The sequence below is a fragment of the Macaca fascicularis genome, chromosome 13 (genome assembly GCF_037993035.2).
Source record: "Macaca fascicularis isolate 582-1 chromosome 13, T2T-MFA8v1.1".
Classification (NCBI taxonomy): domain Eukaryota; kingdom Metazoa; phylum Chordata; class Mammalia; order Primates; family Cercopithecidae; genus Macaca; species Macaca fascicularis.
Window position 1 is genome coordinate 8484698 of NC_088387.1, and position 20577 is coordinate 8505274.

Consider the following 20577-nt stretch of genomic DNA (forward strand, 5'->3'; position numbering starts at 1 on the left):
AAATAATGACTCACCCATCTTCCCAGTAGAATAATCTGCCTACATTAACTGAGACAGAAAAACATTTAAGCTACTGTTTATAGCCATTGATATAGAATATGAAGGAAAAAATAGATACCAGAAAAGGACAAAGACTAAGCAAGGTTTTAAAAAGAAAACCTGACTGTATATTGTACCACAATCCAGAAACAGGGTGTGATAAAAATCAAAACATGAACAGGGATAAAAAAGAAAGTTCTGAATTAGATATAGATATTAATAGGATCCTGAGTCCTGTGCTTGGAATTCCAAACTCCGAAAGAAGTGTTGTTTTACTTATTTTCTCTGTAAGTTTGGCAACAAACTCATTATATAGTAGAATCCAACCTGAACTGATAAAAGAACAATTTAATTGTCATTTAGCCCATTTAGTATAAATAGCCATACCTTTCATTGTAGAAATGTTAACATAGTTGTTTATGGGAAAATGTCCCGGATCTGACTGAGTATGCTATGAAATATAGGTGCAGCTAATAATATTCCACTCCTCTCTGAAGCATATGACCTAAAATGTGTAGTTCCAAGGGTTTCCAATAAGGAATTGTATACCTGTAAACAAAAGTTAATTTGGAGGGAAATTAAGAGATCTCATACTGTTTGCCACCCACTCTTCAATTACCATCTTGCCTATCTGTGCCTCGCATCCTTCATATGTCTGTGAAGAGTGTGTGCGCACTCAAAGACTTACTTCCAAGGTGTTTTATTCTTCTAGTGGTCTTTGACTTTATTAATTTTTACCTTATAAGTTCTCCATACCTTTTGTCTTATAGGAGACAAATATATCTCTCAGCTCTCTTCTACCACATGCACTGTGCATGTCAAGCATAATGAGGGTATTTAGGGGATTTATCCTCTTAATCTCAGAATGTCCACAAGGAAAAAAGTATTGAAATTTAAAGCAATTGAAAATTGATTTAGACATAAAGTGAATAGAAGAACTTTAACTTTGTGTTTGCAAATAAGCTTGTAGTTCTCCCAAAATCATTTGGTTTTTATTTTGGCTTTTTAATGCGTTACATAAAACCTTTCAGACCTCTGCAAGAATTGTGGTTTAGTCGAAAAGAAATACTTTATGATGTTGCCTATGTAAGATGGAAAAATCAAGCTTTATTACAGATTTTGTGGTTGTCTCCCAAATTCCCAAATCAATGTCCTTTTTGTTAGAAGTGGTCGATATTATTCACACAATAAAATAACTTATTTGATTATTCCCTATATTATTCTTGTGAACATATTATGAGCCAGATTCTGATCTTTACACTCATGAAAATTCTACCTGACTGTAATACTTGGAATGGAATCTAATTGAGGTAATTGATTCTATAAGAGTTTGTGTGTTTGTGGATGTGTATGTGTGTTTCCATGTGTTCAGATCTAGCTTTAGATATTTATATTAACTTATATTAGGATGATCTTTTAAAAACTAAGTTCTTTTACGTAACTATTGGTTATTTTACATAACTATTTTACATAACAACTTTATTTCATTGGGAGGGACTATTAATGAGTAAGCATAATAAAAATTTTGGAGGACATCATTCAAGTTAATGGATGTATCAGTTATGTGTTTCTGCAGAGCAAACCACCCCAAATCGTAGAGACTTAAAACAACAGAGTTCTAAGTCCTCCAGATTCTGTGGGTGGGTGATCTGGGCATTGTCTTTGCTGGTTTCCCTCAATGCAGCTGCAGGGCTCCATGTTCCAGCGTGGCTGGCAGCTCTGCTGGCTAAGGTGCTTCAGTTCTTCTCCACTTGGCTGTTCATCATCCAGGAGACCACACTGGGCTTCTGCACAGCATGGTGAATTGAAATTCCCAAGAGTGCCAAGCAGAAGCTGCAGGGCCCCTTAAAGCCTGGACACGAGAACTTATACATTGTCAGTTTCATGACTTTCTATTGTTCACACAAGTGGAAAAGACAGTCACAGAAAGAACAAAGAAGCAATATCATATAGCACAAGGGGTCCAGACACAGGGAGATGTAATTCAGTGGAATTCAATTTTATCAGTATAGCTCCCTGGGTTTTAGAACTACTGAGACTCTAAAGGCCTTCTTCAAATTAAAAATTTCTCTCATCTGCCCATTATTTTCCTTCAGAATGACATGTTCTCATCACAACTAATCTTCCCACACTTTACAAAATGAAGCATAATGACTGCCCATCCATCACTGCACTATGCACATTATGCTGAGGTCTGGAACGAAGGGAACGTTCAAAATGTTGTAGGTGTACACTCCTTGGTATTATTTTTCTCCTGTACAGTTTTCCTGTAAGGACAGACTGTGATATTATAAATAGATATGTTAGCCTATAAAATCAGATGCTCTGAATTCAGACATCTAATAGAGTGAAGAGTGATAGTAACTTGAAAAGTTTGTTGCTTCTTTCTTAACTGCACTACTGTCAAAGAGTATATTACTTCAAGGGGAGGGTCCTACAAAAGCCAAGCAAATAGAGCACCTGAAGGAACACTACAGGGAATCTACCCCATTCCTAGCTCATCACAAGACTCCCTGCTTTTGCTATCAATCTGATCATATGTTTCTATTGTTTTCATCAACTGTGTACTAAATATAGTTATAATGATAACTCCATCCAGAAAAGCATAAATCGTTATGGTCATAGAATATTATTTTTAGAATTTCGATTTACATGCTTTTTAATTGCAAGAAGCAAGATTTGATTATCAATAAAAGACTTCTAAGCATAAAAATATGCTATACCAGAATCAACTTCTTTGGGGGAAGTGGAATGAAAATTGAGTTCAAGGAGAAAAAGGAACAATATAAAATTCCTGACTGTTAAAGAACATTCTGTGCCTATTTTTTTAAATGGATGTTGGTAAAAATCAAATCTCAATGGTATTTAGATTTCATTGGATATATTTTAAGGAGTGGTACAGCAGTTTTATTTTTAAATGTCAATATTTACAACACGCCAGAAGTTACACTCTTTAAAAATATTTAAATTTAAGAGAAAATATTTTGTATGCTTATGTATTATATGCTAGACGGCACATAGTTTGTCCAAATTTTTTAGGTTGTGTGAGTACCAAAAAAAGTGGGAGGAACCACTGATGTATAGAGCCCTCTAACTCATGATAGCGGACTTTAGGACAAAACTCTTGTCCCTTTGATTATCTGAAAGAGACTGATCAGGCACTCAGATGCAGTCAGGTTACCATTGATTACACAGGGCTTAAGCCAGATTAGTAATCACCAGTCATACTGAAATGCATAAGAAGCCCCACATCTAGAACTATTTAGCATAATAGCATCACAAAGAAAAGAAGGCTAGCATTTGGGCTTCTCTCAGCTACCATTTAGATGTGATCCAAGGAAATTAACAGTTAACATTTTGGCAGTCATGAAATACTTTAAGAATCAAACCAAAAAATTGTGATACTCTCACAAGTTATACTACCCTTGGTCCACCTCCCACATAAAAGTACATAACATTCACACACCAAGGTGTGCATATAATTTCAGGGCTGCCTGGACATGATGCCCAAGCTTTCATTAATCAAGTTTAAGAACATCAGCTTTACATGTGAAAAAAAAGTCACATCTTCCACCTGCTTTGAAAGCCGTGTAACACTGTACATATCTAATACTCAGAATTCAGCAAATATTTGTTGATGACAGCAGCTGATATTTGCCTTCCTTGACATTGCTTTTTGATATTCATTTTCAAACAGCCTCAATTCAGCATTAAAAAAACCTTTTTGGAAGAGGGTGAATTCACACAACCCACTTTCAACACAGAGTTCTCAAAGCATTTTGTAATAGACCAGCCTGACTGAGGCAACACCTAGCAGGCTGAAGCCTGTTCCATTTTGAACACACCAAGAACAGATTCTTGCTTTCATGCTTCAAAATATTCTTGTCTCAACTCCAGATCAGCCTTTCCATGAAGCATTCATTTTCTGTGATTTCTTATTTCACATATTCTACTTTGAAATAATTTAACATCATTACACTCAAACATAAGACAATATAAGAAAGAAAATAACTTGCATGGTTCTGTGAAGTTTCCTTCTGCCCCCATGCTTGTTTAATCTCAGAGGACACCTCTATCCAGAGTTTTATCTGCTAAAACCTTAACCTTAATTTTGACTATTGGAGATGCTAGTTAGAAAAGCTTGTCCCTATTGATGGGGAGAAGAAAAGTTTCATATGAATTATAGATTTGTTCATATAAATAATTAAGTTTCCAGTAGTATAAACACATAAATTAGTATAAATGCTATATCTTTCTTAATTTGAATGTCCGTAGCACCACTGGGTATGCAACTAATGTGAAAACAGCATATTTCATGCAGTATATAAAAATCAAATTTTTAAATGTTTTATAGCTTTATTTTCACAGGCAGATATTCAGATTTATTCAACTTAATTCAAAAATAGTATTTTTAAAGCAGACTACACAATCTCTTAAAATCACTGTGCATTATTATTTCCACCTAAGAAAAGGTTGACTGGCCTGTCCCTTGTACCCATTTGTTAGAGAAAGTTCCAGAACTTCACACTTACATTACAAGTAAAAGCTGAATCTAAACCTATTTGTTGACGTGGTTACCATTGTACTTCATTTATTTTGGTTGCTAACCTAAGAAAATAAAAGCTAAGCTAGATTGATTGCTGTAAAAATACAAATGTATATGATAGCAATTGCTAACATTTATTCATTATTCAACATATGCAAGACACTGGTTTAAGATCTGGTATCTTGTTGAATCTTCATAACAACCTACAAGGTGGGCACTATTACCTGCATTTCACGGATACAAAGACTGAGGCCCAGGGACTGTAACATCCCAAACCCCACAGTAAAAAATGGAATCAAGTCTGAAATGCCCATGTTCTGGCTCTAGACCAGTTGGTATTTAAATATAACCATAGAGCAATTACAATTAAAGAAAATTAAAAATGAAGTTTCTCTTGTCACAAGACAAATGTCATGTGGCTAGTGGCTACCATATTGGACATGACAGATATAAATATTTGCATAATCATAGAAACTTCTATTGGATGGTGCTGCACTAGATAACTCTGCCTTACCAATTACTAGGAAAAAGAATTAGATTACAGGTTTTTGTTTTAAATCATGGATGACTTTAATCCATAAATGACATCCACATGTTAAATCTGCTGATTACTCTCCCTTATTGACTACAATTAATATTTTGTTATAACTAGTCATTCATTACACAGGCAAAAAGTTTTCATTGACAAAATCTAAGTGGCAGCTATCACATCTTATACGCAGACACTAAATAATGCTTGTAATATCACGAAAATGGGCTGAAACAATGAACCAAATTGAAAGTGTTTCATCTCCTGGCTCACAAAGGAAAGATGGCTTATAAGAAAGTAAGAAAGGATTATAAAATTAAAATTAAAACATAAGACAGTTAAAATGCTTAAATAACAATTGGAACATTGGTGATATTGGCCATAAATACCACAGTCCCAAGACAAAAACATAAAACTGACATTACATATGCTTAAAGTGGAAATCTGAGAGATAAATTTTAAAGCCTAGTACATGGCAATAAAAAAAAAACTGTATAGCAAATTAGAAGTTAACAATAATTTTAAAGTATTCTTTATTTGATAAACAATTGCACCATCAAGTTCATTTAAATAGCAGTCTCAGGAGGAGTTAGAAAGTTATATAGTTGAAACGCAGCATTGAGAAATAAAGGGGAAAAAGACAACTTCACTTCCCCTTAATAATACCAAAATATGTGTCCAAAAAAGTAAGCGAGCTAAAATTTTCAAAGGCAATTTGGTTTCTATGTGAGGTTGTCATGCAATACTGTATGTGTTAGAGAAACTTTACTCTTGGTACAACTTGGCTAATATTAATCTACCTTCAGAATTATTTTAAATCCAAGTTAACTGTTTCACAGGTTCTTTTTTAGTATATAGAATGACTTACAATGTGCAAAATCCTTCCAAATAATGTTGGCCTGAAGTGCCTGCTCAATCCACTTCCATTTGGGTTAAAAGATTTTTGAATGGGCATTAATGCTGGTGCTGGCAGCACAGACAGCACTTTCTTCCTTAGTCCAGTAATGAACATTCTGTGGGCCTCTTGCTGTTTAGGGCGCTGGCAAAATAGAAATGGGTCCTGTTGTCTACTAGACATTTTAATAAAATTTCTCGAAAAATACAGAGGGAAAGCTCAACTTGTGACTTCAGGATGCCAATTGTTAAGCTTTTCTGTCTGCAGTCATCTCTAGCCTTGCTTTCTTCTGTCTGCCCTCTCCCGAGTGTGCGCGGCAGCTGCAGCCCCAGTTCATCCTGGAGCCTCCGGCCGGTGTTTGAGGAGTTATTTATAACCACCTCTGCTAGACTCGGTCTAGGTCAGACGAGAGAGTGTTGAAGACCAAGGGAACCTGTAAGACTCGGCTGCTGCTGTGAGTCCTCAGGGATTTACATCGAGTGCCCTTCTGTCGTGGCTGTTGTTTTAAAAATGTCAGGAGAGCAAAATTTAGCATGTGGAGTTCTATTATAATCTGAAATACTTATACCGTCAAAAGTAAAAGTTCAAAGGGATCATGATGTCCCTCTGCTGGCTTCCAAAGACAAACGTTTGAGGGAAACAACAATACAATGAGAATTACCGAATTATGAAATTAAAAACAACGTAAGGGGCGTATACGCATAGACTTAGTGATTTCTTTGAATATCTGAAAGCTGATATTTTAAGTCACTTTTTAGGAAGAATGATAGAAGTCTCCATTTCTTGAAACCTTAGCCTAAGTCTTTTCTATGTTTATTTGAGATTTTTGCCAAGTTTCCTTACACAGTATAAATATATAAAAGCATGACAAAGAACTAATGGTATCCAGGTCTCCAATTAAAATCCCCAACGACCAGGAACAAACATTGCATCGTCTCAGGGTAAATTAATGTTTAGTAAATTCTGACTTTTGCATGTTTATATAATTATATTTCATGCATAAATGGAACAATAATAGGAGATTATTTAATTTGTACCTCTGAACGTCATGTCCAAATGTTAAAAATAAACATCTTGTACTTGCATACACCAAAATAATGTAACTGAACAAATCTAATAATTTCTGATGTTAATTTTATCTTCAGTATTCCTGGTAGAGTAAAATTAAGATCACTGAATAAACTGATAATTTCATCAGATTTATGTCAAATATTTAATTTATTTGTAATTTTAAGTTGTGTTCAAAGGAAATTAGAAAATATTTTTAAATTCATATTTACTCCAAAATTTTGAAGCTTATAAATTCAGACAGTCTCACTTGAGTCCCCAAATATCTTAATTTGCTTTGAAGAGAAAGTATTTTTTCTTTCATTCATATAATTCAAAACAGCTAAACAGATTCTACTTCAACAATTTAAATGATTCACATGTGAGAACAAATATGGAAAATCTAAGCCCCAAACAAAATTGCAGACTTAAATTATAATGATAATTTAAAATGTGTGTAATATAATTATAGTATAGGGTCTGCTATAATGAGCTCGGCGATACTATATCTATATCAAATGTGTTAGGACCGCGATATTAGATATGCCTTTCTCTGAGCATTTTTTTACACATTTCTGAATTACGATACCTGTGCCAGAATCAGTCTACTGTATCAAGGATTTTTTGGATAGAGAAATGAATTTTTTAAATTGTCAAAACATGATAGAGCAAACTTTCATTTTCTACATAGAATCTACTAAAATATGAATATCAACTATGTATGAATTTTAAATGTATAAAGATAGTATGTACTCATTTTGAAAATATCTCTTGAAGAAAGTTGAAGATATATAAATTGATAATTCAGATTGAATAATTTTATATAATGAAAGTAAATTAGAAACATTTTATTACAAATATTAATTAATAATCATCTGTTCTTCCATGTAAATGCTTAATGTAAATGCTTAATTTTTTTCATAGAAGTACTTTTCCTTTAGACATAAAAATATGTCATACTACAATGCAGACCGTCTTATGGCAGTTACACATTTTTTGAATATTAAACTAATACTCGATTGTTGAATTGACAAATATACATCATTACTCCATATAAAAGTTTAGTATAGTAACAGAAAACTATTATGCACACAGACAACTGTGTTTACAGTGAGTAGTTCCATGACAAAACAAAATTATCCTATTTGTTAACTGATAGGGAAATACGGCTGAGATTAAAAAGTCATTGATTCCAGGTTGAGGCAGGAAGGCAATGCAGAATTATTGTCTTAAACAGTCATGGGCAATGTACTATGGATTCAAGGAACAAAAAAAAAGGGCGTAATATTCAACTCCATGTATCCAAATAGTCATTCATTCATTCATCCATCAATTAGTCAGTCCATCCATCCATCCATCCATGCATCCATCCATCCCTCCCTCCCTCAGTCCATAACCTTTCATTTAACCAAAGAACAAATTAATAATTTCAATGCATAAAATATTGTTTCTGTGCCAAGATAGTACTGAAGAAGACATAATGAGCATATAGCTTATCCTTCTACTGGGGACACGTACAGATAATTAATTAACATGTAAAATATAATTAATTAAAATATACAGTACAAACTCCAGTGACATATATATATCCCATGGTGGCACATAAAAAGGTGTGACAAATTCAAAACTGGGAAGAAGAGTGGATATTTTTATAGGAAGGTAGAGCTGAGTCTTGGTCGACAAATTTGGTGCCTTTAGTAACAGGAAGCTCCAGAGGTCACTGCGTCATTTCAGCACTTCCAAGCACAGATTAAACACATAGCTGGGGTTCCGTAAATGTTGACTGCATAAATGAAGAGAGAGAAAGATGGTCCAGGCTGAGAGAATAGCATGAGCAGGTTGAGAAACAGAGAAGTACGCCGTGGCTTTCAGAAGAAGTTACAGGTGTGGCTGGTGTATGTGGTAAGCAGAGAGGTATAGTGGGAAACGAAGCCCCAGAGACAGGGGAGAGCCAGATGGTAAATCATATGGAAATTATGAAAACCGATGAGACAGCATCTCTCCTGCTTTGAACTCTGTTGAAAAAGGTAAAATTATGTTTGGACACTGATCCATGAATCAATAAAAAGAGCAGAAAGATCGGTGCAAAGACAGAAGAATGAGGTCTTGAAATGATGCTTATTTTACAGTATCTTGTCTTTCCAGTTCAAAGAAATCTTCATTTTTCAGAAATAAGTGTTGGACAGAAATAAATTGACCCCAGGGGAGTGATATTTTTCCTGTAGTTAGTAGCCTTTTAATAATGACTAGTTTCTGAATAGACAACCTGCATAAATAGATTTCTATCTCTAGATCTCTATAATTTGCTACCCCTGTCACTACGGAAAGTCTTTGGCAGAAGTCTGCCAGGCCTGGCTGCCAGGTGTGTACCCTGACTGATGAGGGGACCGTAACCTGCTGACCCCACCCCCACCCCTGCTTTCCGGGCTGCCTTTTATCCGGAGCCCTCACTTCATTTTCACTCACTCTCTCTAAAAACCCCAAGAAACCCTGGGCCCATGATCAGCTGTCTACTGTCCCCAAGTCCCGGCCGGTGTGGACTTCCTGGCTTACTCTTTCTTGTGCCTCTTGACCCTGATTTTGGATTCTGATTCAAGTTTAGGTAACTCCTCCTCTCTAGTTGCTGATTGTGACTGGATTTTGGAACTACCTGTCACCTTTCATTTACCTTTATCAGAAATTCTGATTCAGGCTTTCTGACACTGCCTCCCCACCTGGGATTCTGACACTAAGTCTAGACTTGAAAAGCTTCCGGGTTTTATTTATGTTTTTATTTGTTTGGGTCTTATACAGCATCAGCGTTTATCCTAATAAAGATAATCCCTGATTTCTAACAATTCACATCCCGAACAAAGACGTGTATGCTACAGAGCTCTGCCACGTGTAACTTTAATGCACACGCCGTGCTAGGTGCAAATTGGCACACTGGGTTCCTAAGGACGGCCCGTCTGTCAGCAGGCAAGCAGGCCCTTCTACAGTGCCCAGAGAAGCTTGAGGTGGATTTTCAAAAATGCATTCTAAATCAAAGCAAGTGCATGTAAAAACAGAGTACCTTTTTAAATATTTTAATACAATGATATTTTTAAATTTTTTACAAAGAATCTTGAGTGAATGCGGATTCTTTTTCTAGCCTGTCTCCCTGCAATTTTGGATTGTACGAGTTAGAATGTAGTTATGTATAAATATAAGCATAGAATACTCCTTCACAGCAGAAATTTCTTCCTAAGAGCCTGCTGCTGCTTGTGGTGAGAAATATGTGAAATAACTCTTTTACAAAGTAATAGAAGTTTTAAGTCAAATTATGCTAATTTTTTCATAAATAGACACAAATTCAGGGGTGTAATAAGATGCAGTATGAATCATGCCCAATCTTCTAGACTGCCCTTATGGAAGAAAAAAATTATTTTTCTAGTTAGAAGACAGAAAAAAAATGATATGTTAAGCTATTTCCCAATTGCCTGTTGACTCATTAATACATATTTAAGAAATTCCTCCACTAATAAAATCACCTATCTTGGACTTTCCTAGGAGTTTCAGAAAAATTAATTTAACATACTTTCAATAGTGTAAAAATGTTTATTTTGTCGTAGCCGTTGCATTCTGTGGACACAATGGTCTTTTACGTAAAACAGACCATATAGAGCAGTTAATTTTATAACTTTGTTCAGAGTTTTGCAGGGATTATGTGATGTTTCGGCAGTATGAATACAATTTTTTTCATAAATATCAGTTCTCCATAGTCCACTAACCGCTGCTGCGGTGTCTTTAAATGCCAAATGACTTTTATTGCTCTTCCAAAATTTTTAAAAAGGATTTTTGTTGGTTTGTTTACATCAAACTCTTACTTCTGTCTTAGAGACAGTTTCTCAATGCCAATCTATCGCATTACCACAATTACCACAATTACCACCACCTCTGCCACCATAATACCATATGCAATCATAATTGACCTGCTGGAAAAAAATGGTAATTAAATCCTGAAATGGATCAAAGGAATATAAATTATATATGCAACAAAATCTATAGCAAGTGTTCACCAAATTGGCTATAATCTCCTTTCCCTTAATATTGTATGTGTGCTGAGAGTCTGTCTACCTTCCCTCCTTCCTTCCTTTTTCCTTCTTTCCCTTCTTTCCTTCCTTCCTCTTTCCTTCCCTTCCTTCCTTCCTCCCTTGTCTTCCCCGCTTTCTTTCCATTTTGGGGGGTTTGTTTCTTTTGTTTCTTCTTTCATTTTATCATTTTCATTTTCTTTCTTCTGTTTGATTTATATTTGGCATCTTGTGCCCTTAGCTTCCTAGTCTGGGCTCCTTCTGATTCTTCAAATGCAGGCTCTGCATATACATAGCACAATACCTGCCTTCTTCCAGCAACGATTTGAGGGAACAGATGACAAACCTAAGAAAAGTCAGTGGAAAAGATGGTTGAGATAGTTCATTTCACCCTTATATTCTCTCCTGCTATTTTGGTGGTATTGTTATTTAGTGTGATGAGAGTTCTGTGCTGTTGCTAAAACTTATAGAGAGGGCCAATAGGCAGAAGTAGCTGCTATGTCTGTTCTTGGAAGTTGTTGGAAATCAAAAGGAAAACATTAACAATTCTTTTGGGATCCATATCTTGTGTTTTACTGAGGTGTCCTAAGGAGTCATCTCTCTGCATATTTTTATAGGAAGCTCTCCAGTGGTGCCTTCTGTCTGTCTCATGTCTGTCTGGTGGAAACCGGTGCCTGAGGCCATGACACAAGTACTGACTTTTCCTTCCTCCACGTCCCGAGTCTCCCTGTCTTTACAAGGGACTAACCTGCTGAACATGAAGCACTCTTGCCATGGGTACAACTGTGAGCCACTCCCTGGCCAAACTCTCCTGGCTCTTGAACTTATGTAGACAAATTCACAATGTTGTTAGGTTATGATTTATGATTTGTTTTTGAAATTGCAAAATCACTTTGATGTGAACTGCTGTTCTCCGAAACCATTCCAGATGTTTTTAAAACTCCAGAATTATCAAACAAAAATAAAACGTAATAATAATAATTGCTAATGTTACGGAAAGAGAGCTCATCAGTAATTTAGGTTTGGCTAAGTATCTTGGCCTGGTTTGTGCATTTTTTTGGTTGGGCAAAATTTGTTTGGCCAAGCGTTTCCCCGTTAATTTTTAAGCCCCTGAGTATTACAGAGGAAACTTAATCCATATGTTTCTGGTTCACTGCCTCTTAAATCGTCAAAATGTTGTTTTCCAAAAGCTTTTTAGTGTTAAAAGAATTTATCGGACACTACACAAGTTCTCGAAAGTGTTTTTTACCTCAACTGGTAGATCCCAGTGGACATGAACTCAAACTCTTAGAGTTTGGTTCTAAATTTAACATCAACAAAGCTTGACTGGGGACCAAAGCAGCCCGACAGCAGTGAGTGCTTTGAAAAGTACTACATTATTGGAAGAACACATGTGTTGAATGGAATGTACTAGTAAAAGCACACCAAAAAGCAGTTTGAGGGATGGATGGCAAGCCTTCCAAGGAATGACTGTTGTGTAAATTTCTATTTGATGAGCTTTCCTTTACATTCTAATTTTCCAGCCACTTCTCCCCAGGCCCTTCAGCTGCATTGTATCCTGGGCAATTCCATTTCCTATACAAAAAAGGGATTTTTGTTTTAAACTAAGTATTCTGATAATCTTGTCAGAGTGAAAAGGATAAGGAAAAAGACATAAGAACTTATTGTCTAGAATGCATCTTGTAATTTCCATAATTCACTAAAAAATTTATTCCCTGCCAGTTTATTTGATTTAACATCACCCAAAGTGTAAGGTTACACGGAATAAATAGCTAATTGGGTTAATTTAATAGCAGGTTAAATCTTTCTTTTATTTTGTCTAAAAGGCACATTAAAATAGTGCAATTTTCAAGTGGTCTTGGAAATCTAAAGTAGAGTTTCTTGATAAAAAAAATATATATATAGCTTTCCCACTGCTGAGTTTATAGTGGGAGTTGCTGGCAAGCTTCCAGTTCACCGCATGAAAATCTAAGCTGCCTGTATAAGTGCAGAATTTAGTGTTGGGTCTTAAGGTTTTGTTTGGCATCTTGCCAAAGATGTTATGCATTTAGCTGGGAAAATTGCCTAGAAGTTAATTGAGAGGAAAACACTAATATACAACCTCCCCCCCTTAAGAAAAAAAAAGCCACAGATATGCATATGGTGCTGTTCATTGATAAGATTTGTATGTATACAATAAAGACTTATAGTAAAGTTGCTTAGAATGGATTTTCACTGATTATCCACCCACCATATATCTGCTCCTTTGAGAATGCTGGTAGTTTCTCCAGGATCTGGATTTCTCCATCACAGTGCCTGCTCAGTAGAGGCACGAGAGCACTGAAGTTCCTTTAAAAATGTTACTGACTCAAGGATAGGTGATGATTCAGGAATTCGGAAGAGAATATATATTAATTTAATTTCATAATCAAATATCTCAAAAGGGACACGTTGGTGCAGGATCTCAGTGTCTTCTCTCCAGAGAAGATAGGTGGAATTTGCTCTGTACTCTCCTATAAAAGGACACTTCAGCCTCCACTGAACTTCTCCTTTCCCCCGAGAACCACCGGTGCCTGAGTAAGCTCTCAGGCTTGGTCTCCTCAGGGCTGAAGGAGCACTTCTTGTTCAGGAATTCATGACTTTTTAATTTTATCAATAGTCCTTTTTACCTGAATTTTGCATTTGCTAACCCTGGCAGCTGACTTGTATTTTCTTCTCTCCTGAATTTTCTCTCTAGTGCGTTAACTATACCTCTCCTCTTTAGTCTGTGACCTTTTCGCTTCTGTGGCATGTCCCCCCCCACCCCCCGCCAACTTTTTTTGTTTGTTTGTTTGTTTGTTTCTGATCAATAACCACGACAGAGACACACCAGAATCACCAAAGAATTCACTGCATGTATGTCCCACTTCGAAATGAAAGTAAAGAAAGCTGGTCGTATATTTTTGTTCATTGCATTTAGATTAAAATTTATCTGGGAGAACCCACTCACACAATCATGCCCAGGAGTAATTAAATCACAGTTCCCCATACTTTCCATTCCTCCACAACCCCCTCCTTTCTTAGAGATGCCTTAAGCCTTGGATAGAAAAATAATACTTCCCCAAAATCCATGTCCAGCCTGAAGCTGGAAAGCCTTGCTCTTAAATGACAAAGCTCCCAGTAAGTGGGCTTCTTGGTCACTTTCAGAGCCTTTCTTTATGGTTCTCACTATGGTCTTGCAGAAAGAGCTCGGAGGGGGAGGGCAGTTAAGACAGAAGAACAAAGCTGGGGGGTACGCTTTGGGCCCACTTTCATTAAGACGAGTGTTCTTTTGTACCTGCACTGTATCCTTTTGATGTGTTGAGGTAGAAAGGACATGAGGAAAGAAGAAACAATGAGAGTTGCTACTGTATGAATTCCTTCTCCTTATACTTAATCCTGTCCTTATTGGGGCCTTGGGGGGAAAGCTGATAATTTTGGTGAGCCCTAAAAGGAAGGCAGTGGCTTGAATTCCTGCCACCATCCCCTTGATAATGAACAAGCCTAATGAATGCGGGTAAGTGGTAAGAATCTGTGACCAGCTGCATCGGGGCAGGTAATACAGCTCAGATTTAATTGGGAGCAGGTATTGGAAGGCTGTATTACTTTAATTGGTGAGGGGTTTTCTAAATGGAAAGGACAAAGTATAATGGACAAATTGTGTAGTACAATAGCACTTAAGCTGGGATTGTATGCATTCGTTAATCTGCTGAGGAATGAGGCAATTCTAAACAATTTTCTCAGTGAAACCAACTCCAGAAAGCTTGTCCCTTTTGTTCTCCCTTGGGAAAATGCAAGATTGAAACAGAAAATACCTTTACCGAGGCAATCATTTGCCACGTGTGGAAAGCGGATACAGCTGTAAACTATGAAAAAGGGATCTTTGTAGTACAATAAAGGATGGAAAAAGAGATAAAGCTTGGGATAAGAGTGGGCCTGTCAGTGCATCTGAAGGAGGAATAAAGTGATGGCATTTACAGTGACAGATGAGACTCTAAAGAGAAGGCAGGACAGTTTAGAGAGGGAAATTTGATATTTAAAAGAAAGGGCTGTGATAATTAAAAGTAGCATTACATTAAGCTGTTACGCATATCATTAATGACAGAAGGAAACTGGTGGCTTTTAAAAAGTTAATGATTCCTATAAAACCATTCTGGATACCTTACATTTTTTAAAAGTCTGTATGAACATAAACCTGACCTCTCGGGTTGTATTTCTGATTCCCAAATTTCCTTAAAAATATAAAACGCAATGAAGTTGGAATTAAACTCCAATAATTGTGTGTCACTGTCCATGGAAGAGTGCTCAAGCGCTACTCAGCTAAGAAAATGATGGACTGAGACCAGCCGCGTACACATTGCTGCAAAGGGCTCTCTTATTAAGATGTGGGCATGAAATGAGCCCAAGGGATATTCATTGTCAAACGTGCATTAGTGCCTTGTTTCTTCTGATCATTTATATTTGACAAAATCCAATAGCATATCTATGGAAGGGCATTAAAACTGCTTCCAGATTTGTGATTCAGTGATGGGTGAGCTCTGACGAGGTTGCTGAACAGGATTCTCAACAGGTTGAAACGTAAGAGTGGAAGAGCAACTGTATTGAAATTCTTAATGGGGCTTTTACACTTGTATATTTCATTACAGGTGGGAAAACTGGAAAGATTGAATGTCCTTTGGAGTTCACAGAGGTTTGGCAGTGGGAGGAGAAAAACAAAACGAAGCATAGTGGGAGTGTTGAACAGACTTTCCCAAGATCCCCAGGTGGGTTTCATGTATTGCCTAATGGGAAGAGTGGGACCGATTCAGCTTTTCACACTGGCTGAATTATCTTACCTTGCCTATTGTTCACAGCTAGAACCGAATCTACAAAGCTACAGTTTATCTAAAGAATTCTTTGGAAAGAAAACTATTTTGCTATCCACACATCTAGATCCCACCTATTGGACAGCACAGGCTGTAGCCTCAGTCTCTAAAGTCCAGACTATAAAATTAAAAAAAAAAAAAAAAGTTCTCAGTGTGAAATCGTATTTATTCTAAAAGTAAAGAATACAACTTTTTCTGGCCATTGGCGCATCAGAGCAAAATTCTGCTTGAAACTTAGCCAAAGATGCCATAAACTATAAGTAAAACGAAAGCTTCCTCATGTTCATCAAAGCATATTCATGACGACAGTCAGGAGACTCACTACCTTCACATTTAAAGAGATGTTTTGAATAATGGCCACCGAAATTCATTACTGGGCTTCCACATTAAAAAATTAAAGCCTGTCAAATTCCTTGGGCCAGATTAGAAGTAAAATAGAAAATAAATAGCTAGAGTTCCAAACCATTATCAATTTTAAAGATTGTGATGTGGAGCATTGAAGTGCTAATCTATATGGCAATGCCATCCAATCTTTTAAATTGAGTGCATGTATGTGTGTGGGTATAGTTTGAATATGATAAAAGTTGTTAATATGTGACTATGCTATGTGCAAGAATGACAAAAACTCAAAATCAGAAAAAAATTAATCAGAACAGATCAAGTTTGTATAAAACTGCTATCTTCCTGGCTGCTAGAGTTAAACTGAAACATTTTCCTGTACTTGCCTTATCTGCACATTCATTTCTCCTTACCAAAAGAAGTAGAGAATGTCTCTCCTGGTAAAAGTTGTATATAAATTTTAGCTAACAGCCATTCAGCGTTGGCAATATCAACTTATAAAAGACTCCATTATCCCAAGAGCCATTTACACTGGGAATGTGAATAAGAAGAATCTTGACACACACACAGGCAGGCGCGTGCATGCACACACACACACACGCGCACACACACACACACACACACACATTTATTGATTACCTACTATGGGTCATTTAATCCAGCTAGTTGATGTTGTCTGCTTCTTACCAACCACAAACTCAGCAACTGTAGTTATTTCCTACAACATTCAATTAGGGGTTTAGTAATCATAAATATCAAGAAAATAGAGATTTTAATCAAATTTAGTAAGGCAGAAATTATACAGATATAATTATACTCTTTTCTACCACTGAGCTATGCAAAGGTATAATCACTAAGTGGAGAATTAAAGTAGCATTCTAATAGAACTTGAAAGTTCTATGAGACGAATTCCTACATATTTAGATACTATCCCCTGAAACTTCTAGTTCTGTACCTCTCCATCATCCTTTAACCTTATGACAATGATATCGGCTAAAAAGAACACCCAACTCTCCTCATGTAAGGAGAAATTTTTAATGTAGGACATTTAGGTTTCATTTTTATGTTCAATATTTATCATTTATGCTCTGCATCTATAAAGCGAGAGAGACAGATACAGAGAGGGAAAGACAGACATACACACACACATGCACACACATATATACACATCCATGCATGCTTAAAATAAATATTAAATGTTATCACAAGACAATAAGTAAAAAAATATTGTAATGAAATTCACAAATAGTTTCATACATGGAAAAGAGGTTGAAATTTTAGGAGGCACATTGTTACCTCTTTCAATGACAATAATGGATAAATAGGAATCTCAATGAAGAACTATTTTCCTCTTAACCTTTATTAAACATTCCCATGTATATGTATGTATGGCCAGTAAAGGAAATTACAAAGTGACGATATTAAATATTGCCATTCTTTGTGTATTTAGCTAAAATATATCTGTATAGAGGGAAATATATTATTTTAAATAATAAATTTATCAGATGCATCTTTAAAATAAATTATATTTATGTATTGACATTGAATAAAGTCTCTGAAATCTCACAAAGTGAATACTGACGGTTCTATTTTGGGATTATTCAACTATGTCTGGAGCATATATACATTTTGTGCTTTTGTAAAATGTAATTAATTAGTCAATAAAATAAAAAGAACTTCTCAAGAGAAATGCCTTTCTACTGCTCAAAATAGAGATTGAAACCTGAGAAATGAAATGAAAAAAGAAAAGGGAAAAAATGGAAGCTTCTTATAGTTAAAAAAAAAAAAAAAAAAGTATGGAGTTACAAGTAAGATTATCTGCATAAAAGCAGGTTTCTAAAAGTTATGCCCACTTCATAAAAAGGGCAAATAAAATATCCACTCCTCCAAACCACAGTAGAAGAAAATAAGCTTTCATGTTTTCAAGGCTCTGGTGTAGAAAAGTTTTCTATGAGAAATAGAAACATTAAATCTGTGCCACACTCAGGTGTTGAAGCCAGAATTTATTAAATTTATTTATTTCTCTTATTGTAGACAACACAAATTTGTTATCTTAAAGTCCTGATTTGGAATTTTTAAAATTTGGAAATCTAAAGATACATATGCCAAAAGCTCTAGCAGAAAAAATGGCAAAACCATCTATAGAATAAATCCATAATACAAGGCATCTAGTAAAGCTACAGAAAAAAATAATGCTGCTAAAAATGAATTCAATGATTTCAAGGAACCACCGCATAAGGAAATGTGCCAGCATGGAGAGAATCAGCAGATACAACAAATAGGAGAACTGTTATTCTCACATACCCAAATTGATACAATAACCTAAAAATGAATGCAAAATAATTGTGTTTAAAGTAAATTGTGAAAATTTGGAATGAAAATCACATTGACAGAATAGCAAGTTATGGGGAAGAAAGTAGAATTTTGAAAGAACCATGTCTTAGTCAATTTTCTGCTGCTAGAATAGAATACCAGAGACTAGCTGATTTCTAAAGAAAGCAGAGATTTATTTCTTACAGTTCTGGAGGTGGAGAAGTCCAAGATCAAGTGGATTCGTGAGGGACTTCCTGCTACATGATCTCATGGCAGAAGGGGGAGGGGCAAGAGAGCACATGTGAGAAAGAGGGGAAGAGCTGAACTCAAGAACCCACTCCTGCAATAACTAACCTAACCTGTGATAATAGCATTAATCCATTCATGAGGGCTCTGGCCTCATGAAATCACCTCTCAAAAGGCCTACCTCTCAATGCTATTGCATTGCAAATTAAGTTTCCAACATATGAAATATGGGGGACATATTCAAACCATAGCAAAACCACAAATAATTTCAATTTTATAATACCTGAACTCAAATAATAAACAAAAACAATACATCTTTATTTTTATGAAATGCCCCATTATATTTGTGTTTGTTGAAAGACAACCTAATTAATTCATTATTTGTATATAATTGTTGAAATTTAGTAAATGACAATGTATAAATAGCATTAGGTAATAACTGATAACAACCAGTAACGACAAAAAGAGAAAAGAAATGATCATGAAATGTTAAACTTGACTATGGAGACACTGACACTTTCCTAGAGGTCTTTGAAAATAAAAAGGGAGTAAGGAAAGTGTTTCTAGACTTGTCAAAAATAGGAACCCTTGGGGTGTGGTGTCAGCAAAATGGCAGACTAAGAAGTGCCAAGCTCTTATTCCTCAAACATAAACACAAAAAATAAAGTAAAATAAAACATAAAACAGTGTGAACCAACTTTGCAGAAGCTCTGGAAAACAGTTTTACAGCAACTAAGCACATGCTCAGTCAAGAAAAAGCATCTTCAAAATGGTAAAAATGTTTAGTGGTGGTTTTATTCTCCATCCCCCAGACCCTTCACAGTAGATGATGGTGTGCTTTTCAGCAGTGACAGATTAGTTACCAATTCCCCACTTCAAAGTGAAGGAAGAAGAGCAGACTTTACTCGAAAATCATTGTGTATGTTCATCCTAACCTGACTAGAGAAGCACTTGAAGAACTGACTTGCTCATCTCTGTCTCGTATAGTTCAGAGTACAGGCAGGAAAAGCAACAAGAACGTCTCATAAAAACCACAAGAGGACAAAAATCCCACAGACATCTGCAACTAGAGACTCTAGGTGGAGATACACAATACACCAGCTAAGGCCCAGAGGAGAAACACCTTAAGACTCTTTGGGAAATTAAGGTATTCAAAAAGAATTGTTTATACAAGGGGATTTAGAAAGTTATTAGCATGCCCCAGAAAGACACATGCTCAAAATTCCTTAAAAGCCCTTAATCTTTCACCGTGGTTGAATCCTAGACTCCTGGAACACCTAGAAAATTCATGAAGAAGTACATCAGCACAGAGGCAGTCTATAAAATCTGAGAAAGGTGACTGTCCATTTGTTTGTTCGTTTGGGGAGTTGTTTGTTTTTGTCTGTTTCAGATCCTGAAATTCAAGAAAATCTTTGTCAAAGTATTAGCTGAGTGCAAGCGAAAGGTATCAAAATAGTGAGTACACACACCAAAGAATAGTCTTTGCAAAAATAGTTTGTCTCAAGACAAATAGACTACAACAGACTTTAATAATCAAAACAGAAACACCAACATAGAGAACCTAAAGAATGAAAAGAATCTGATTTTCAAAGTCATCACATTATAAAAATCAAATGTCAATCTTCAACAACAACAACAACAAAATTCACAGGGCACACAAAGAAACAGGAAAATGGCTCATTCAAAGGAATAAAATGATTAATTGGCATAAA

At 35.8% G+C, this 20577-nt stretch overlaps 1 long non-coding RNA gene across 3 annotated transcripts in view; it reads left to right on the forward strand.

The window, feature by feature from the left end:
* LOC123568315 (uncharacterized) overlaps positions 1 to 20577 on the forward strand; it is a 203191-nt gene that overhangs the window by 167686 nt on the left and 14928 nt on the right. For all 3 annotated transcript variants that reach the window (XR_010580311.1, XR_012421734.1, XR_012421735.1), the window contains exon 2: positions 15749 to 15865. This is a non-coding gene — a long non-coding RNA (uncharacterized lncRNA). The remainder of the gene's footprint in view (positions 1 to 15748; positions 15866 to 20577) is intronic.